Below are 23678 nucleotides of genomic sequence, written 5' to 3' on the forward strand. Positions count from 1 at the left end.
TAAAGACTGTGTTAACTTCACCCCAGTGTGAAAAATATTTTCAGGTAAAGCTGAACTAAGAAAAATAGCTTCCTAATCGAAAATAAATATGTGAACTTTCAACAAAGTGACAATATAATTGGCTTTTATCCTTTCCAAATTTTATAACTACCTCAAAGAACAATCTACCTCAAGAACTAGTAGTTCAGATACTAGGTTCTACATTGGATTGCCATTAAAGGTGTTTATGGGGTAAAATTCAAGTGGAAGTAATGATCATTTAGAATTGAAGTTAGTCAAAATTTAAGAATAGATCCTAAGTACAGAAGTGTACTGTTAATATCTTAAATTATATTTCAGGGGTGAGTGGGTAAATTAATCCTCATAGTTTTGGAAAACTGGTAAAACAACCATCAATATTAAGGTGGAATGCATAATATGTTTAGATTACAAATTAAACATTAATTACCAACCTTCAGTGAGTTCACAATGTTCCTATAATGAATGATAATGAGAAAAAAATAATTTGCACAGCAACCCATGTGAAGAAATTTCACTATTTAGTCACATATTCATTCCTTGATGAAAAAGAAGCACTTGTCTTTGTATGCTTACTATATGGGTATTTTCAGCTAATCCCTAAAAATAAGGAATCACAAGATCTAGGAGTGAGCTGGAGTCAGGGAGATGGACTAGCAACAAATTCCAATCAGAGCACTGTCTGAGAAAACTTCCCCTCATGTCTTTAAGCCTTTCAAACTCAAGGCCATCTCAGATCTGTCTAATCATGAGCCCATTAAGTCATCTTGGCTGCCATGAAGATGAAACTGACAGCACAGTTATCTGAGTCAGATTAAAGAGGCCCGAAGTGGTTGAAGGGAAGGATTAGGAGGCCTGGAGTGTTAAAAGGACATCCCAGCTCTAGTTCCCCAAGAACCCAGTAGCACACGGCTGTCAAGAGTACAAAGCTACATGTAGAGAAAAATCTTCGGAGGGAAGCAGGGATTTTGCAGTTTGTCAACAAGGTCATCAGGCACAATTTGACTTTCCACCTTTTATTGTACCATCAATATGATTTAAGCAGTAGATAGTTTGTGAATTGATCAAATAGCCAACACATACAATCATTTCTGGGACTCAGGTCACAGTAGAAATTATTTGGCATATAAATGTGGTGTTTGGTGAAAACCACATTTTCTTTGTGAATCTTCACAGAGCCTTTTGTCTAATAGGTATATCTAATAAGGCACAAGTAAAATAAAGATTCTTGCCCCTATTTTGTTAAAAAGAAGAAAGCCTTTGAAGTGGAGTTTGTGGTAATATATCACTGGGTTAAAGAGTAGTCTTCTCAAAAGTATTATAAGAGTTCTATAAACAATCTAGGAAATGCCCAAGATGTTAATACAAATTGATACTATTATAGGGCACACATTTTTAGTTATTGTTTCAGCAAAGGCACTCTTTCAGGATGAGAATTATTCACTTTTCAACTACAGAATTTCTTGGCAGTTTCATTCGTCCTTCCTGTTGTGGTGGGAGATATATTACCATCACCAGTATTAACAATGATACCTGTTCCTTTTGGCAGGGGTTGGGAAACGGGAGGAGGGGAGGGTGAGCGCTTAATCATGTCCCAGGACATGTAATAAACACTGGACAGACATTATTTATTTACACAATCCTGCAACATAGGTATTATCATTCCTATTTTATAGGTAATGATAGAGGCTCAGAAAGTTTAGATCTTTGCCAATTAATAGTGGAGCTAGGATTCGTTCTGCCAGCCCTTGCTTTTAGCCACTTCTCCATATTGCTTTCTGGTTGTTTCCACCACAGAAGAAGCTGGCCAAGAACCTTCAAAACATCTCTATTTCTCTATCCCCATGTTAAGCACACAATTCATGATAAAATACAACTCAGTAAAAGTCAAAGATGTATCAGATTACAATTAAGCTGAGAAATCAATTGGTGAAAATCCAGATACATTGGAATCATAGAATTTTAAGAATGAAAAGCATCCTTATATATTCTTGATTCCAGTTCTCATCTCTTATAGGTGTCTTTTCTGAGGTGACAGAGCTCATTAGTAGCAGAACTTGAATCAGAAGTCAGGACTTCCGCTCAGAGCTCAACCTATTTTTCTCTACTATACCAATAAATAGTATTATTCTTGACCTTAAAAATGAAGTCACTATTAGATTCTCCAAAAGAATAAGGTACCAAACTTATTTGAGTTATCATTTAATCAAAACAGGTTGATTTCTAGAAATTTTGAAAGAGCACGTTTTGTGAAGAACTCTGTATACATTTGCTCTTCACATTGTGACTACATATATAGTCAGAAATGAACAGATTCTTGCAACTATGCTGATAAATTACTAATATTCAGGGCCAACATATAAGTATCCATTCATAAATGTAAAACTGTTTAGAAAGACCAGCTCTGGTGATTACACAGAACTAAGTTACATTTACCTGTAGAGAAGCATGGCGTGTAAAATAGGCTCATTAACATCCATTTCTGGGAACCCTTTTCAAAGAAACAGTTTTCTTTATATCCTATGGTAGGAGTTCTTCTGACATATATAAGACCCAGGACTTTTCTCTGAGGGAAATGCTATTTTGTAATGTTTTTAGGGGTAGTATTATTGCTACTCAAGGTAAAATCTTAAATGAAAATCAGTATGTTTTACCATGTCATTAGTGATTATAGTTGTTTTTAAAGCAGAGGCCTCAAGTTCTATTTTCAGGCCAATTTGACCAGTACTGACTGGAAACCCAGGTTGAAATCAGAGGTCTTTATTCCACACAGAGCACTCACTACTTAGACTGATTGTGATGAAATATTTTCATGCACATTCCTATAGGTACTTATACCTTTATCTTTGTTCTCATATGCTACATTACACCACCTGTTTTATTAAAAAAAAAAAACCTTTATGATTTTTAAAACTCTTCTTTCAATTAATACTATTGATTTTTCTGCCAGTAATTTTCTGTTCTAATTATATGACTGCTAATTAAATAAAACATTTATGATTATGCTATAAAATTTTTTAAAGAAAGGTACAGAAAATATAGATTATAGATAAAGTAAATAATTATTTTTTGTCTAAGTGGCTCTCCCTGGTAATTGATAATAATGATAATAACCAGTTATTAAATATACACAGAAAAATACAGAAATATATGAAGCTTATGAGACAATTCATCAAGAAGATATATAATACCCTTTAAATCAATAAATTCAATGGTAAATATTTAATATAAAATGATAATATTAAAATAAAGAAATAACGTAATGGAGCATATAGGGATCATTTTATTATTAGAAGGTGAAATCTCTTTTTAATGGTTAGTATTGGTGAGAATAGATGATTTTAGAGACAAATGACAATGTTTTTTAGACAGCTAAATACCTCTATATTGTTATCACTCCCTATATGCATGGCATCTTCAAAGCTGTTTAAAAAAAGACTAAAGCACAAGAATGATAGTTCCAATTTCACTACACATGTATGTTTAAAAAATACTTGACACACTGGACATTTAAATAGATAATTTACAGCCACAAAATCAATTAAGTTAGCTTCGTGTAATAAAAAATATTTTCTCTGACTACAATGAATCATAAGTATCTACATGTTTCAAAAATACAAGCTCAGTAATGCCTAGTCTGTACCATAAGTCACCATTTCCAGACAGAGCCTCTATTTCCTTTGAGATAAAGGAATGGTAAGCAGTTTACACATCAAATGAAGCCTTTGGTTCCTATAATTTACATTATAACAACATTAGGCTAAAAATAGCAGCATGAAGATGATTTTAAAATAAGAAAAATGATCTGATGGCTAGATTCTATGGTTCAGATAATTAAATGTTTCGCCAGCTTACCTGGTACAACAGAGCCTTATGGATCACAGCATAACAAAGCCCACATCCAAGATGGTTAGAGTATGAGTCTTCCCCTGCAGTTGTTCAGATTTTTGGCCACAGAGGTTTACATATTAACTACAATGTTTGTTTTCTTTTCTTTGCTTTCTCTGTGAACAAGAAAACAAAGAGACCTTTCCAGAATCCTCTCTGCTTATGTCTCCGCTTCCTGTTCTGAGATTCACTCTATGGTACCCAACATATATCAGAAAACAGCTTTGAGGGGGGGGAAAAAAAAAAAAAAGCTGACAGCACTCAACATGGTACCGCCATCTACTGGCAGACACAGAAAATTGAACAAAGGGAAAAACATCCCCATTAGTGTTTATCATAAGGTAAAATGTAACCTATCTTCAGCATATGAGTATGTATAAAAATATTCTTTTGTGTGCTAAATTACTTGAGTATGCAGATTTTTTCTAATATTTTATATTTTTCTAATTTTTTTTAAGTTTACAGAGTTGATGCAACCATAAACGACTGCAATTAAAAACCTTACAAATTTCTGTTTGAAAATTAGGTTTTTAGATTACCTTACACCTTACATGTAGAGTTTTACAAAATCTCTCTTGTGGTCTGCTCTTGTCTTCTAAAAACTTTTTCTTTTCACGGGAGAATTCTTTTCTGTGAGTAATCTGACTCCTTAAAGAACAGTGTAATAGGCATTCACTGATAGTCATTTTGTGTTGCTTTTTGGTAAAATATTTATAAGAAATAGTATCTGAATGTGGAAAAATATTTTAAACTTCAATGATGCCTAGCTAATTTAGATCTATGGAGTATTTAGTGTATGACACAAGGAACAGTTGAAATTCATCTTACATGAGATAATTCAATCATCGGTTATATATTATATCTATATCTTTAAACTACTTAAGAAAACATGATTTATAAGGATATTGAAGCACACAAGACATAAGCAAAATGAAAATTACTTTTATCAGTTTATTAGAAGAGATTTCTTAACTAATCAAAGTGCTATTCATTTTATTTGACTTTTCAATTTACTTTAGAGTGAACAACTATAATTTTATTAGTTTATCGTTAGTTAATTAAATATGTTAATGTTGATGGAGCACCTCAATATATGTCAGGCACTGTATGAGCTTTGAAAAGACAGATAAAACCACACAGTACCGTCATCAGGGAGTTTATGTATAAAGAACAGAGAAATATAGCAGATACCATATTTTTATGGCATATGCTAAAGAAGTGTTATTTACTTATTAAATTCCAGCCCCATTTTGCCTAATGGAAGGAAAATAAATCCGGGTGAGTCACTTGAGGCTTTTTGCAATGATTTCAGGTTTACACTCTTCTCATGGAGACTGATCTAAGTCCAAGCATGCTTACATACATGGAGAAAACAGAGTAGGATCCCCAGCCTCCCATGGTTTTATGTGGGCATCCAGTGAGATGTAGAATCCTGTATGATCCTTGGGCATCATCATCTCTCCACGCAGACATCTACCAATGTGCCTACATTCCCATTTAGCCCCAGAAACACTATCGATTCAGTTTTGCATGGCAGCATCCCCTTTTCATGACCATTAGTTACCTCAGGTTTTGTCTGCTCTTTCTCTCGAGTAAGTAACTTTTGTTCCTGTGCTTAGCGGAGGAGGGAAGAAAAACAAGTAGCAGCTTTACATGGTTGCTCTGGGCTGTAATTGGCTGACTTAAGTCTCACGTCCCAAGCATCCCACATGGGCAGCTCTGTTCTACTGTTTCCTTTGCATGGGGTATAATGTGTTCTTTGGGCTTCAGACAAGTGAGGCACAATCCCTGCTACTTTAGAATATTTCAACTTCTCTTCTTTATTCCTTTTTAGCTACTCCTGGGAAGACAGGATATGTGGGGAGCCCTTATCAGAGGCATCAGTTGGGTTGGGTTCCCTTGCTTCCTTACAAACTTTATTCCATTCCCCAAAGAGTTTAGCTTGGATCTCTTCCTTCTATGTCAGTAGTAAACTGGATCCACAAGTTTTCCTCTGAAATCTTTCTGCCTTATATCTAATGTGTTAGTTTGCTTGGGCTGCTGTAACAAAGTGTCATACTGAGTGGCTCAGACAGACAAATTTTATTGTCTCACAGTTCTGGAGGTTAGAAGTCCTAAATCAAGGTGTCAGCAAGGTCATGACCCTTCTGAAACCTCTAGGGATCCTTCCTTATCTCTTTCAGCTTCAGGTAGCCCAGACATTCCTTAGCTTGTGGCAGGCAGTATAACTCCAACCTCTGTCTCCATCTTTCTATAGTGATATCCCTGCATCACTTCACATTGTCTTCCTTATGTGCATATGTGTCTCTATGTCCAAATTTCCTCTTTCTATAAGGACACCAGTCATTTTGGATTAGGGTAAGCCCTAATGACTTCATTTTAACTTACTTACCTATGTAAAAGCCCTATTTCCAAATAAAAGCATATTCTGAGACACTGGAGATTAGGACTTCAATATATTTTTTTTCCCTGAAGGGGAGTGGACACAATTCACCTCATACACTTAAATTAAAGCCTTTTAAATTTAAAATACAAGAATCTGATTATTCTTTTATCTGTTCCCCATGACAATTCCACTTCGGAAATAACAGCCTTAAAATCTGGCCGGAATTTGAGGGGAGTGGCTGGGGGAAGAGCCTCAAGTAATAGTGAAGAATTTAATAACAATAACAAAAACCAACATTTATTTAGTATTATGTGCCACACATTGTTCTATGCATTTTGTATATATTCATTTAACCCTCACCTATAGAAGAGATTATTATATATATTTTATAGACAAAATAATGAGATATAGAGGAAGTAAAAGCACATTTTCACATATCTTACCACACAGGCAATTATAATACAGTAAAATAACTGCTGTGCTACAAATATGCACCAAGTGCTGGAGGAGCATAAGGGAAATGAGCTTCCACTAACTTAGACCACTGCTACTCACACATTAAGTGAAAATTCAAGACAATTTACTGTTTTGTTGTGTAAGTTTCCCATCAGAGATATTTCTATTTTCTAGAAACTTTTTTTCCCTAGTCACAGCCAGATTATCCATTCACTAAATGTTCGTTAATTCTGGAAGTCCCTAGTAATCCATACTAATTCCTCCACTAGTAGTGATACTTAGAACTATATTCCTTCTAATGCCCACTTTTGAGTATCCAAATACTCAGAAGAGTTCCTGGTAGTGTTTTTCTGGGGAACTGATTGTTTTAGGTGATTCTAGGCTGTGTGTGTGTGTGTGTGTGTGTGTGTGTGTGTGTGTGTGTGTTTTAAAGTATAAACTCTATTCTGAGGACAATGAGGGGGAATTATCATGAGATAAAATTTGGGGAAGAAAAAGAAAACAATGAAGTTCTATAACAAATCAACGGGCAGAACTATAGCAAATATAACAGAATTATATAATTATAATAAGTGAATATAAATTAAAATATAAATTATAAACATAAATTTTACCAAATTTAACAGAATTCACATCATCATGAAAATATTAGTCTTATTTGATTCAAATATTCATTGCTAATATTTTTAATTGTTCCACTAGATCTGTCAGTGAGTAATTATGATTTCAGATATCCAAACCTGATTTACCAATTCTCTTTTAAATTTTCCTAGATATCTCCCTCTCATTGCCTCTCCTACCCACCCACTTACAATTTGGAATGGTGGTTCCCTTGGCCTATTCCAAACACAAAAATAGTAAATCTGAAAAATCAAGACAATATCTTGAGCTAAGATGAATATATAAATACTATATTTAATATCCTAGCTGCATCTATGAAGTGAGAGTAGGACACCTTGGGGAAATAAAATGTAATACAGAGCTCTCATAAGTTATATATATCATAGATACAGCAGTGAAAATTCATTAGACAGTTTGGGAGGAAAAACTGAAGGCATCTTTTATTTATTTATTTTATAATTATTTTTTATTGAAGTACATTCAATTACAATATGTCAATTTCTGGTGTACAGCACAGTGTCTCAGTCATGCATATACATACATATACTCATTTTCGTATTTTTTTATTAAAGGCTATTACAAGATATTGAACACAGTTCCCTGTGCTATACAGAAGAAATTTTTTAAAATCTATTTTTATATATAGTGGCTAACATTTGTAAATCTCAAACTCCCAAATTTATCCCTTCCCACCCCCTTTCCCCGGTAACCATAAGATTGTTTACTACATCTACAGTCTGTTTCTGTTTTGTAGATGAATTCATAATGTCCTTTTTTTTTTTCAGATTCCACATATAAGTGATACCATATGGTATTTTTCTTTCTCTTTCTGGCTTACTTCACTTAGATTGACAATCTCCATCCAGGTCCATCCATGTTGCTGAAATGGCATTATCTTATCTTTTTAATGGCTGAGTAGTATTTCATATTATTTCATAGTATTTCTGTATAAATATACCAGAACTTCTTTATCCAGTCATCTGTCAATGAACATTTAAGTTGCTTCCATGTCTTGGCTACTGTATATAGTGCTGCTATGAACACTGGGGTGCATGCATCTTTTCAAATTAGAGTTCTCTCCAGATAAATACCCAGAAGTACGATTGCTGGATCATATAGTAAGTCTATTTTTTAGTTTCTTAAGTATTCTCCATACTGTTTTCCACAATGGCTGCACCAAACTGCATTCCCACCAGCAGCGTAGAAGGGTTCCTTTTCTCCACACCCTCTCCAGCGTTTATTGTTCATGGACTTTTGAATCATGGCCATTCTGACTGGTGTGAGGTGATACTTCATTGTAGTTTTGATTTGCATTTCTCTGATAATAAAGCGATATTGAGCATTTTTCCATGTGCCTATTTGTTTTGTTTTGTTTTTCCTAAAAGTGAGCTCACAGGGAAGAGTCTTTTTTTTAAACATTTTTTATTGAGTTATAGTCATTTTACAGTGTTGTGTCAAATTCCAGTGTGGAGCACAATTTTTCATATATTATATATTAATTGTGAGCTACCACAAGATCTTGTATATATTTCCCTGTGCTATATAGTATAATCTTGTTTATCTATCTTACATATGCCTGTCAATATCTACAAATTTTGAACTCCCAGTCTATCCCTTCTTACCCCACTCCCCCTTGGCAACCACAAGTTTGTATTCTATGTCTATGAGTCTGTTTTGTCTGTTTCTGTTTTGTATTTATGTTTTTTTTGTTTTTGTTTTTGTTTTTTAGAGTCCACATATGAGTGATCTCATATGGTATTTTTATTTCTCTTTCTGGCTTACTTCACTTAGAATGACATTCTCCAGAAGCATCCATGTTGCTGCAAATGGCATTATGTTGTTGGTTTTTTATGGCTGAATAGTATTCCATTGTATAAATATACCACCTCTTCTTTATCCAGTCATCTGTTGATGGACCTTTAGGCTGTTTCCATGTCTTGGCTATTGTAAATAGTGCTGCTATGAACATTGGGGTGCAGGTGTCTTTCTGAAGTAGATTTCCTTCTGGATATATGCCCAAGAGAGGGATTCCTGGGTCATACGGTAAGTCTATTCCTAGTCTTTTGAGGAATCTCCATACTGTTCTCCACAGTGGCTGCACCAAACTGCTTTCCCACCAGCAGTGTAGGAGGGTTCCCTTTTCTGCACAACCTCTCCAGCATTTGTCATTTGTGGACTTTTGAATGATGACCATTCTGACTGGTGTGAGGTGATACCTCATTGTAGTTTTGATTTGCATTACTCTGATAATTAGTGATTTTGAGAATTTTCCCATGTACCTATTTGTGAAGACATCTTTTAGAAAGTTGAATAAAACCCAATATATAAAAATGTGATGTGATAGAAAAAAAAAAAAAAGAAGAACATCAATCTCTAAAGTAAATACCAAGTAGATACAGTACAAGACAAATTTCCAGAAGTGAAAAGGCTCAACACATGTTCACTTGATGAAGAAGAACACACATTAAGATGCATTATAAAATTTCAGAACATCAAAGATGAAAGAACAAACAAGAATCAGATCACTATCAGAATAATAAGTGTTGGTAGATAGCAAGGAAGAAAGGCCATCAATAGGTGTGGGAACATAGTTTCAGTTTTATTCCCAGCCAAGTTGGAAAATCAAATACATCTTGTATGAGAAGCAAAAAAAAAAAAAAAAGATATTTCAGATTATCTAAACTCTGAACTTTTAACTCCCCTATTTACTTTTTCAAAGAGTCATTTGAGCATATATTCCAGTCAAGAAAGAAAGAGAGAGGTAAGGAGGGAGGGAAGGAGGAAGGAAGAAGGAAGAAAGGAAAGAAGGTAGGAAGGAAGGAAGGAAGGAAGGAAGGAAAGAAGGTAGGAAGGAAGGAAGGGAGGAAGGAGGGGAGGAAGGAAGCTAGGTAGGAAAATCAAGGCAGAGAAAGACATGACATCCAGATTCATCCATGAATCTGCCTAGTTGTGGAGTAATATCCTACCCCAGATAATTTTTTTTCTGGAGTCTGAAAATGCAATCAGCCCACATTGTAAGATGGAAATAAAGGACATCCACAAAGGAAATCTGATGTAAGGACCAAAAATAAATGGGATGATTAATTCCTTTTTGTTAGTCTGTTGATGTGATGAATTGCATTAATTGATTTTTGAATGTTGAACCAATCTGGACCACATTTCAATGACTGATTTGAACAAAACAAGAAAAATAAATGATGATTACTTGGCAATATACCTCAGAGCAAAAAGAAAAATAAATAAATGTCCACAAAGAACCTTTATCCTTTGTTACTAAAGAAATTCATTCTTATGTTGTCAGGGTTTATCATTTTAAATACAAAAAAGAAAAAGAAAAAGAGACTAGAAGGGTGATATCATTTTCTACAATTCTAGCTTCACTGTAGCCTTTGCAGATAGAATGATAGATGATCTTCCGGTCTTCAGGAAGTGGATCCTGAAGTTTAGGTTAAATAGACACTAGCTACAAATGTAGGGCTTCTGGGACTTCAGTGGTATCTGGCCATACTTTGTAAGCATATTAACTGGGCATAAATCACAAAAATTCAGAGTAGAATAGAGCTATAACCTCCAGTTGGGAGTTTTGAGTTAGTCTCTTCATTCCTTCAGTCTCTGGTTCCTCAAGATATTCAGAATCTTTGTTGGTAGAGCTATAACTTTAGTTGGCTCTATTTTGATTTCATAAGCATCATAGCCAAATAATGCTTTTTCATAAACTTCAAGAAAAAGTTCCCAGACGCAGGCCCCATTTTCCTGTTTCCAAGACTATTATTTCCAATGCAGTGTTTAGAGGAACAGTCTTGTCCTACTGGGCTAATGAGGTACCACTCTACACCCATCAGAATGGCTAAATTTTAAAAGGCTGGTAATACTAGTGTTGGTGAGGGTCTGGCTACAGAAACTCTCATATACTGTTATTGGAATGTAAATTAGTATAGCCACTTTGAAAACCTGTTTGGCATTATCAACTTAAGTGGAACATAAGCAGACCCTATGCACAAATGAGCTCTGCTCTTAGGTATATACTTGATAGATATGTATGCTGATATATAACAGTGTCCATAGCAACATGAATGGAAACAGTTTAAATGAGAAAGAACCCAAAGATCCATCATCAAGAGAATGGATAAAAGAATTATGCTATGTTCTTGATCTGTAATATTGCACAGAGATGAAAATGAAAGAACTACAGCTGCTCTCTGATGCTACATAATGAATTTCACAAATATAAGGCTGAGCAGAAAGAAGATGAACACACAAAAACAAAACATTATGATTCTTATTATTACATTTAAAAGCAGGTAAAATGAATGCTAATATTCAAAGTAAGGATAGTGAATCCTCTTGAGATAATGTGATGTTTGGCAAGGATTAATTGAGACTGAGGCCATTCTGGGGGCTGGAAGATTCTGTTTCTTGACCTGGGTGGCAGTAGCACAGGAATTCACTTCATGATAATTCATTGAGCCAGATATTTATGTTTTGGACACTTTTTAATATGTGCATTATACTAACATTTTTAAAAAGACACATTAAGGTTTTGACAGTTATTTCTCAGAGGAGGAAGGGAATGAAGGGCAAATGTGTGGAAATTTTAGGATTTGCTCTGTATATTTCTGTTCTGTTTGAACCTTTTACAATTATGTATGTATGTATTATTAGTGTAATTAAAAAATATATTTAAGTTATTAAAAATACATTTAATATGTACCTTTATACTGCTTATATTTATTTGTTCCTCAGTTGTTCGCTTCTAAAGTTGAGTTTAGAATAGATCCCTTCTGCTATTCGAAAAGACCTTGGAATTTGTCTTCTTCCAAAAGACCTCATTCATGATGATACTCAGCTTCCATGCTTCTGTCTTTAGTCACCTTAATGGTAAAGTTACCTACCACTGTGCTTGCATTTACTTTTATTAATTATTATTATTTCATGAAAACTTAAATTAATTTACATTATGTTTTCTGTTCCTTTACACCTCTGTAGTCCATACTCCTGCTGTTAAATATTGACACTAGCTTACTTTCGCCCAGTGCTTGATATATAAGGTGTGGTAAATTATAAAAAGGAATAAATGGTCTTTTTCTGAAAGAAGATAATGAAATACTTTTACATCTATTACATCTTTTTTTCTTTGCAACATCTCTAAAAGTTGAGAAGTGTAGATATTTTCCACATTTTTTAGCTGAGAAAAATTGATACAGAAAAGCAAAAATTACATGGTGATAAAAGTCAGTCTAAAAAACAGGATAATTGTCAGTTTAAAGTCTGTTCTGTAGACAATGTGATTTTATATCAAGGGCTCAAATATTCCAAATATAACAACTGTCAAAATATTATTTAGGTGTGCTTCAACTCAGTAATACTAAATTATTTTTATCTTTATTATAAAAGAATAATACAATAAAAATACTCCATTTCTCAGTGGTTTCCAACATACACTACCCTCCATGTTTTTACTATACAGCTATGTAATTACAGTTTTCTAAAGGTATCTTGGGCAACTATGCCTTTTTAATTGCTCCTTTCTCAGTTTGAAATTACTTTCTGTTATTGACTTTTTCATTCCTATTTCCCTCCAACACCTAACCAACAGCTATTTATCCTTGAAGACTCAGTTTGGATAATGGACTTGATATCCTGTCCTGCTCTCCTCATAAATGGCTTAAACACACTCTTCTGCATTCCCCAGATGGTTGTATTATATCATATTATATGGTAGTGTTTTTCATATTATATTACATTGTAAATGTTAGCTTATTTGTCTCCAACTATCCTCTTCAACACTTTCCCACACAAGACCATGAGTTCCTTGAGAGTAAGTACTCTACTTTTTAATTTCCTATTCTTTGTTACTTATCACAATGCCTGGCACATAGTAGGTATCCAAAATGTATCTGTTATATGTAGAATGATATTGTGTCACTATGTATATATTGGTATATTATTTACCTCTTTAATTGAGAAAGCCAGTTATGAGAAAAACTTTGCTATCTAATACCAGAGAACAAGATTTTACTCTACTCTATTTTTAAAAAGGTAGGAAAATTTACTTCACCTCACCTCTAGTAACAAGTTGTGAGAACCTATACCTAAGTGCAAAGAATTAACTGTAGCCTTTCAGTGTTACCTTTCATACTACTGTACACATTGTCAAAAGTGAGAATGTTATCTATTAAAATGACTAAATGTTCTTAGGTGCTTGTAAATGCCATTATTACCATGGGGTTTCATTAGGAAAGGACAGATAGGAAGCAGATAAGGTCAGATATTGGAGATATGCTTCTCTGCTTCTTGCAGAAAAGATCGCTGGATAATCTGTTTACCCATATGCACACACACTTTCTGCTCTAGGGCTTTGTGACTAAGTAACAGACCTTTTTTTTCCTACACAAACTTTGTTGGTGTGACACTGTCAGGCTGTGGGATCAGCTAAGATAAAGGGAAAAATACATTGTTGTTTTTTCCAGAAGTCCTTAGCCTCTACTGTTAATTGTAAGCAAGCATTTAGAAATTCACTTATACAATTTCTCATTCTGTCTTCTAAAATTTGATGCATGCAAATAACTATGCCTAAATCTATGCATGATTAGGTCAATACAAGAAGAATTAAATTTTTAAATTTAACATACACTCTTATTTTTTGAAAATACTTATTTGAATTTACATTAAATTTTTGCTGTTTGTCTAGCATTATTTAGTGCTAACAATAAGATAGAAAGGCATACGTAGACTATATGTCCAAGTCTAGAGGGTGTAATCCTTTGAAAAGCTTGTTTTATGTAAGATGTATTTTTATGTAATTTATCGACTTTAAGAGATGAATTTAGCTGGGAAAAAAGTTCCTCACAGTTTGAAAGTTCACTTTATTAGTGGAGAAAAGAAACTAAAAGAATTATTTTTAATCAGATTAATCACAATTGAAATTACTATGTATTTATATTTCAGGAAATAACTACTTTGTTTTAATTTTACAAAGATAAATAGATTAATGAAACTTTCCAATGTGCTGTGAGCAGAAAGAGGGATGTTTGTTGAGAAAATTGTGAAGATCAGGGATGTAGGAGGAATTGGGAGATGCTGATGAAGGAAAAGCTGGAAAGGAAGCAAGGGATTGCATTCTTAAGGGGCTCTATCTACTAAAAGGGGGCCAAGAAGAAAGGGAGGGAGAGACATGGATGTTACTCTTGTAAACCTGAGAGAAAGATGATAGTATGTGTAAGGTGATGGACTTGGAGATAGATACAAGTATATGGTTTTGAAATATAGAATTTATGTTGTATATATGAATTTCAGTCTATATCTAGGTGTGTGAAAAATTATATATTAATAGTGACTTCAATTTCAGTAATTATCAGGGCACCTCCACCCATCATCTTAAAGTTCCAAAGTCTTGTATAGGACCAAGGCGTGAAGGTGGAGGTGAGCAAGTCAAGGATTCATTTATTCAACAAATATTATTGAGCATCTACTGTTTGCCGGAAATTTTCTTGATGCTTAGAACATATCAATCAGTAAACAAGACAAAGATCTCCACTTTCATGAAGCTTATGTTTTAGGGATGGAGAAGTTATAGGCAATAAACAATAATCATAACAAATTAGTAAATTATATTATATGTTAGAAGATGATGAGATTTAAGTAAAGAAGTTAAAATTGAAACATAGAAGGAATTAAAATGTTCATGGGATGGTTGCCTGTTGTTTTAAGTTGGGTTATCATACAAAAGATTTATTAAGATAATAATATTTAAGTAATGACATGTCTTTGGAAAATTTTGTCAGAATCTTTTGTGAGGCTGGGAATCTTGGTATCAGGGTTCACATCTTTTGGATGTAAAATTCAGCCATTCCTTTTTTTTTTTTTTTAATTGAAGTACAGTCAATTATAGCGTGTCAATTTCTGATATACAGCACAATGTTCCAGTCATACATATACATACATATATTTGTTTTCATATTCTTTTTCGCTAAAGATTATTACGAGATACTGAATATAGTTCCCTGGGCTATACAGAAGAAACTTTAAAAAAATCTTTTTTTATAGTCAGCCATTCCTTTTTAAGGTTTTGGTCTCTCTGCTATTAAAGAGGAGAACTCATATTCCTGCTTCAATCTCTTCACCATTTCAAGGGGTTACTCCAGAAATCTCTCACTGTTTCTTGCTTCTTTAACTTTCTCTTGATTCCTCAAACTCTAACCTCCTTTTTGTTTCTTCACACTGTACTTCTATAACCTACTATTTTCTATTCAGTTTTCCAGCTTCAGTAGTTAGGACAGGTTTTGGGGTGCATTTACTGTAAACCTGTGTGTTTTCTCAGAGTCCCTTGCACATCCCCTTCTTTCTCTTGCCTGATGTCTGCCTGGACCAGGTTTCTCTCCTTTGGACTTAGAAACAAACACTACAATATTCAAGGTAGGAGAATCTGCTTTCCTGAGTGGCTGCTGAGTGGCTAGATGATGCAACTCAGAAATGCTCTCAGTTAGCTCTCCATGGCATCAACCTTGACTATATGTAGTAAGTCTAATTGAGAGCCCACAACCTAGGCAGTTAGGAAATACCACATTTCCTTGCACTCTACAAACCTACTTGGATTTTGATGCCCCATCTCACTGAAGTGGCAGGAAATCCTGTTATTTTCAGGACTTATTTCCTCTCTCCTCCATTACCAGAAGTGAATTTTCCAAGGTCTTACCCAAAATCATTAGCCTTCTATCCAAACAATTTGCTTCTCAGTTTTTCATTGATTTGTCTATCATCCTTTCACCTTTCTGATATTTTGGCATACGGATATATAACAATAAGAATATAATGGCTTGTATTTCATGGGCACAGTGATTGGTACTGTATTGTGCTTCAAGTGGATTTTTTAAATTTAATTTTCACAACTCTATGAGTTAAGTGTTGGCATTGTTTTCATTTTAAAGATATAGAAATTGAGGTTTCAAGAGGTCAAGTAACTTGACCAAGATCATATGCCTGGTGAATCTGGAATAGGAGTGTCAGTGGAATATTACTGAGCTTTCAATCTTACAGTAAAGGATTTAGGGGAAGAACTGGTTTGCTCTCTTTTAGCATTTACAGTGTGTAGACATGTAGCATAATTATTAAAAATCTTAGATCACCTAGTAGATTGTAAGTTTCATGAAAGCTTAGATATTTTGCTTATCCTTGTAATCTCTAAATTTTCTAATGTAGTCTCTTATACATAATAGTTCATGTTTTAAATTATTATAGAAACAAATTGGACAGAACCATTAAATAAATTACAATAAAATATCTCAGAGAAATGATTATCTCTTTGATAACAAAAGAGTTACACATTTTGTAATGCTGCAGCATTTCTAATCTGAGACCTAATTAAGCAACTTGAAAAAAAAGTGCTAAAATTAAGAACCATAGACAAGAGGAGTGCTTATATCAGAAATTTTTAATTGCTGAGTGTGGAGACAAATAATTGAAAATGGAGGATACAGAACTTATGAATAATGATTCTCAAAATTGACCCAAATGAAAAGGAGAGTAATAGTACAATTGTTAAGAGAGTATAAATCCCATAGGCAAATGTTAATTGTGTCATAGTGTTTAAGCCTGGAGAATGGAAAGACAGAGAAGTAACTTTAAACATACAAAGTTTGATTCTGTGGAGAAAAACTATAATTTACCACAGATCTACTCAGTTGTACGGATAGAGCTAAACAATTCTTATCTCCCCTTTGATAACTAACACTGCATATTCTTTTCTAAAAAAATTTTATTGAGGTATAGTTGATATACAGTATTTTATAAGTTTCAGGTGTACAACATAGTGATTCACAATTTTTAAAGGTTATATTTCATTTATAGTTATTGTAAAATATTGGCTATATTCCCTGTGTTATGCAATAAATACTTGTAGCTTATTTAATTTATACATAGTAGTTTGTGTCTCTTAATCCCCTACCCCTCTCTTGTCCCTCACCTCTTCCTTCTCCCCACTGGTAACTACAGGTTTGCTCTATCTGTGAGTCTGTTTCTTGTTTTGTTATATTTACTAGTTTGTTTTATTTTTTAGATGCCACATATAAGTGATATCATACAGTATTTGTCTCTCTCTGTTTGACTTATTTTACTTAGTGTAATACCCTTCAGCTTCTTCCATGTTGGTGGCATATATATATATATATACATATATATATATATATACCACATCTTCTTAACCATTTCATCTGTTGGTGGACACTTAGGTTGCTTCCATATTTTGGCAATTGTTAATAATGCTGTTCTATTTTTAGTTTTTTGAGAAACCCCTATACTGTTTTCCACATTGGCTGCATCAGATTACATTCCCACCAACAACGTATGAGGTTTCCTTTTTCTCCACATCCTCACCAACAATTTATTTGTGATCTTTTTGAAGATGGCCATTCTGAATTTGATTTGCATATTTCTTGATGATTAACAAAGCTGAGCATCTTTTTATGTGTCTGTTGACCATTTGTATATCTTCTTTGGAAAAATGTATATTAAGGTCTTCTGGCCATTTTTTAATCAGGTTGTTTCTTTTTTTGCTGTTGAATTATATGAGCTATTTATATATTTTGGATGTGGGCCCCTTATTGGTCATATCATTTGCAAATATTTCCTCCCATTTAATAGGTTGTCTTTTCATTTTGTCTATAGTTTCCTTTGCTATGCAAAAGCTTTTAAGTTAAATAGATCCCTTTTATTTATTTTTGCTTTTATTTCTTTTGCTTTAGGAGACAGATCCAAAAATATTGCTACCATTGATGTCAAAGAGTGTTCCACCTATGTTTTCTTCTAGTAGTGTTATGGTTTCTGGTCTTCTATTTAGGCCTTTAATCCATTTTGAGTTTATTTTTGTATATGGTGGATAACTAAGTATCTTTTTGTTCAATTTTATTTTTTATTGAAGTGTAGTTGATTTACAATGTTAGTTTCAGGTGTACACCAAAGCAATTCAGTTATATGTATACACACATATTTTTTCTTTTCAAATTCTTTTCCATCATGTGTTATTACAAGAAATTGAATGTAGTTCCCGTGTTATACAGTAGTTCCTTGCTGTTTATCTATTTTATATGTAAGTAAGTATATCTTGAAGTCTTTTGGAAAGCAGCTCCATTATTTTTCTTGCAATAAGTTATCTCTAGCAACACAAGTTGCTGTTGTTGTTTTTAATCTCTAACTGGAAAAGAATAGTACCCTTACTTCCCTTGCAAAGCATTGCTCTAGCTAGGGATACTAATTTGCCCTAAATAGGCAATGTGTAGTCTTCTAGAAAAATCTTTCTCTCTGCTACCCAGCAAGACAGGTGGCCCTGGCTTTAGTCCCCTGTTGCTATGGGTCACTGCACACCTGGACCCATTTGTTCAGCTTCAAGTGGAGCAGGTGTGATGAGGGTGGGCTGTCCTGCGGGACATAAATGGACTTCACACAGTGCTTTGCTCCTGTGCCAGGCAGCCTTGCTGAGTGAGTGGGCGGGAACGGGCTATGGTAAGCTCAGGAGGGAGCCAAATAGAAGGGCTGATAATGCAAACACAGACTTTAGAATCTAAAATAATTCGTAGCAGTAAGTAGAACCTGGCAGCCGCTCACACAGTAGTTAAGTGCTGGTTAACACCAAGGCAGGTGCTCTGCATAGGCTGGACAATTATAAGCACTTGGATAAATATTGGTTGTTGATTTATTCTCACTGTTTTAAGAGTGTCAGTTTCCTAGCCTCCAGGTAGATACTACTAATTTACTTCATCTAGCCATTTATTTATTTATTTACCTACCTACTTACTTACTTACTTATTTAAAGAACACAGTGGAAAAAAATAGTCATGTTAAAGCAAAGTTGCAGGTCACTTGATCTGGGTAGGTTTGTAAATATAAATAAACCTGTACAGCCTGATTAGTTATATCTCTTAAGAGTAGAAGCTTCAAGGTAAGAAATGTGTCATTCATCGTGCTAAATGTGTAATTCATCGTGCTTATTATGAGAGGTCATAGACTTGCTTCATGTGTTTTATGAGAAAAATAATGTAATATCACTGTTAGAGGATATGTTGAGACAAGGAACCTCATTTTCAAAGTTCAGGGAATTATTTATGACAGTAATTTTGCTGTTATAAAATGTTGAAGCTTGAGTTATTTGTCTGTTCAACAAGTATTCACTGAAAGCTAGATAGTGGGACACAAGGAAGATGAAAACAGAGTCCCTTACCTTAAGGAAGGAATTTATGGACTAGGGAGGGAAACTGCCAGCCCAGCAGGTTCAACACAATGCACATCTGAAGATGGAGGTACGTACAGGTGCTATGGAACACCTGACTGAAACTGCTAGTCAGAGAACAATTAGTACTTTGAAATAAGATATCATACTTGTGAGCCCTGGATAGTCTGTAAACAAATTGCTGGTCCAGTATTTACATGGTCACAATGTGCATGAGGATACTTATTCCTCAGGCTTCTGAATAAGAGTTGTTGCACATAATTTGTCCAGGCATTTTAGTAGCCACTAAGCTATGAACGAAATGGTTATCTTATTTCAAAGGCTTCCAAACAATCAAATAAGTATGGCTAACATATAGGCGACTAACAAATAAGCAATGAAAGCCACGGGAAGAGTATAGAGGAGTACGAAAAATCCAAGTCTTAATTTTCTTGAAAGCACAGGAGGCCAAATTATCTCATTGGATGTTAATTTTCTAAAGTTTTTATGTGTATATAGCAGATAGAAATAATATAGTGGAAAGAAATCTTTATACAAAGTCAAATAAAAATATGTGTTTCAAAAATAGACTTTGTGAAGAGATGTAGTAGTATGTTACAGTTTAAAAACCATATTGTCATTTTATTTATCTTGCGAAGAATCCTGTGAGAGAGGTAAGTCTACAGAAATACTACTTTTACAGAAGACAAGACAGAGCCTGAAAAAGTTCAAGTGTTCTGCTTAATACCACACAGATTTTTACTAGCAAAAGCAGCTTATTAGATTTTATTGTGTGCTAGGCCTGATTAAATGCTGGGGACCTGTTTTAAGCTTCATGACTAATGCCATTGAAAACCCTATTACTATGCTTGAGGTGAAGATGGAGACTACACCTTCAGTCTTCTCTCTTGGTGGAAGGTGTTTTGAGGACTAATTAGTGGAAGTTTCAAAACAATTCCTCTTCAAAAATCCCCTCTAATTTCCACAGACCAAGGTTTGTCCCCTTGAGGTGAACATAGGGCTATGAGAATCATGAAACTTCGTTCAGCTATGCATGTCTGGAACTTTCTTTGGAATACAGCATTGCACTTACTAATTCTTGGTTCTTTGGTTGAAATGTCCAATTTAAACATCCTGATTCACCTGCTGTTTAACCCATACTCATTTCATCTCTCCAAATCCTTTGTAGTGTGGTGTTGCATCTGTATAAAGCCCCACTGATTCATTTACTTTGCAATATCTCTGTAAACTACTGAATTTTCTACGAGCAGAATTGATCAGGCACTACAATGATTTTGTCCTTGCTAGGTTCCTCTGTTTCAAGAGTGTCCTTGTAGATTAACTGGACTAACATTGTTTATATCATCATTGACAAGCAGTATAATGATAACTGTCAATAATGCAGTTCAGTTTTTTGAGAGGTATGAACAGTTTTTCTTCACTAATTCAAACTTTGTTCTACAAATTCCTAAACTTTTGGTAGTAACTTTAAGAACAAATGAAGATTAAGGAAGTAGTTTTACTTCTTAAATTAGTTGCTAATTACTAGTACCTGAGTGGTAAAGAGCCTTGAACAACAAATAGGCAACTCAGCAAGCAAGAAACAGCCATCATAATGAACCAGAATTTTCATTTCCTAAAGTACCAGTCCCAGAATCTAGAGTCTGACATAACTAAAACTACAAAATCAACTAAATTCTTGATTATCACCCTCAAGGATCTAGACAAAAATGATCTGCCAGAAAAAAAAGTCTATTCTGATTATGATAGGTTGGTGTGATGGAGAAAGATTAAAGATTCAAGTTGTAAATAATCTCTGATTACACACACACACAAACACAATTTTAACTAGAGAGGAATACTTAAATAATCTCTAGAAACTTCAGTCCTACAAGTCTATGTGTTATAACACAATAACAATCTCTAGCTACTGAAGAAGAAAACATTGAAAAACTCCATTCTCTAGATCATAAACTTGGAGGAAGTAAATGAGGTGACAAACAAGGTTGTTTGCCATATCTCTTTTATAAGTTGGAAGCACTGCACTTAGGGTAACGTGCTATATCTATTGGATAATCTTCATGCAATTTTTAATATGGAGATCAATTGCAAGAAGCATTGAAGGCATTTTCCTGAGGGCTTAATTCACAGGGTGTGTCCTAAGCATTAGCAAAACAAAGTCCAGTGCGTGCTAAGAACAAATAAAATGAGACCATTTAATAAAACAAATTTGTAATTGAATACAAGAATTTCAAGTGCTAGAACTAAAACTGCTTTCTGAGAGCTGCTATCACATATCTGATGTTTTCCCTGAGCACTTGCAAATAAAAAGATTTCTTTAATATAGTGCTGTTCCATTTATGTGTTTTACACAGACTTAGATCAATCACATTAATAATCATTTGGAAAGAAAAGATGTCTGCTAAGCTAGCCTCAATTTGTGATTTATTTTTATTTAGGAAGAGCCTTAGCCAGCTATGAAAAAGACTACCCAGTTTTCTTTTGCCTGCCATGAAGCAGGCATTTTAGAAGTAGTGATGTAAAAATTAGTTGGGATTATTCGGCTTCAAGTAACAGAACATTCATCCATAATTGGCTTAAGTGTGAAGAGAATTTATTGGCTTATAGAATTGGAAAGTCCAGAAGATGATATGGCTTTAGGCAAGCCTGCAACCAGGAATCTAATGAAATCACCTGGACCTAATCTCTCTTCTAGCTGTTGCCTTTTCTTTTCTCACTATTGGCTTTATTCATAGATATGCTCTTTCCCCTTATGCCAAGATGGCCTCCAGGAATTATATGTTTGTAATCTCACAACCCTAGTCCAATTCCAAAGTTTTGGTATTTTAATCAGTTGGCTCTGATTGAGACTAATGTCTGATCTTGAACCAGGCTTGGTGTCCATAGGAATACATATCTATACCAGAAACTGAAAGTGGTGACAGTATCACGTGTACTAACAGTACCAAGAGTTTGGGCAAGAAAGATCTCTAGAGAGAAACTGGGGTGAGTGCAAAAAAGATGAGGAGATGTATGCAGAGTTGCAGGTACAGCAAGTATCTACTATGGATTTTTTCCCGCTGGTCACTTCCAGAAGAGGATGGTGAAGCAAAAGGAGAGTGTCGTGGTGACATCTAAAAGCCACTAAAATTACATTCCCCAGAAATGTTTCCTTGAAAGATTCTGTCTTGTAGGGAATATGGTTGTGTCAGCTGAACACCCAAACAAGCAGGCAATCCTTCTCTCTGGCCCAAATTCAGATAAATGTTAGCTGGACACTCACTCATAGACATTCTCACTGTTAAGCAATGTTTTCCCATATTTTGCTATTCATCTTAATGACTCTTCTTTTACCTTGACAGTCCTTGGTTTCAGTCTTCAGTCTTCCAAACCAGAAACTGATAACCTAAACTTACACTATATGTGCGTGTGTGTGTGTGTGTGTGTGTGTGTTTATGTATTCCTTTCCCAAGCATTTAATTTTTAAGCCACTTTATTGAGAAATAATTCGCATGTTATACAGTTCACTCATTTAAAGTATACAATGCACTGAGTTTTAGTATATTCACGGAATTGTGCAGCTATCACTACTATCAATTTTAGAACATTTTAATCATCCCAACAAGAAGCCCCATATTCATTAACAGTCACTTTACATTTCCCCCAGCTCTCCACCCCTGCATCTCCAGCCCTAGACAACTACTGATCTACATTCTGTCTCTATCAATTTACCTATTCTGGATGTTTCATATACTATAACCATACGTTATGTGGTCTTTTGTGAACTGGCTTCTTTCACTTGGCATAATGATTTCAAGATTCATCCATCATGGGGCATGTATCTGGATTTTATTTATTTTAATTGTCACATACTATTTCATTGTAGAGATAAACCACATTTTATTTATCCATTAAATAGTTGATAGTCATTTGTTGTTCCTACTTTTTGGCTATTCTGGATAATACTGCTATGAGCATTCATGTACAAGGTTATGTGTTAATGTACTTCTTTTTTCTTCTCTTCAATATAGATTTAGGAATGGAATTGCTGAGTCATATGGTAACTCTATTTTTAACTTTTTGTGGGACTGCCAAACTGTTTTCCAAAAT

At 34.3% G+C, this 23678-nt stretch overlaps 1 protein-coding gene across 1 annotated transcript in view; it reads right to left on the bottom strand.

Annotated features, from left to right (window-relative positions):
- The window catches only part of SCN3A (sodium voltage-gated channel alpha subunit 3), a 113550-nt gene extending 109468 nt beyond the window's left edge, over positions 1-4082 (bottom strand). The window contains exon 1 of the mRNA XM_045507649.2: positions 3874-4082. The gene's annotated coding sequence lies outside the window, so the exon portion shown is untranslated. The remainder of the gene's footprint in view (positions 1-3873) is intronic.
- Positions 4083-23678: the final 19596 nt, after the last annotated feature.

Source organism: Camelus bactrianus, chromosome 5, assembly GCF_048773025.1.
Source record: "Camelus bactrianus isolate YW-2024 breed Bactrian camel chromosome 5, ASM4877302v1, whole genome shotgun sequence".
Taxonomy (NCBI): Eukaryota; Metazoa; Chordata; class Mammalia; order Artiodactyla; family Camelidae; genus Camelus; species Camelus bactrianus.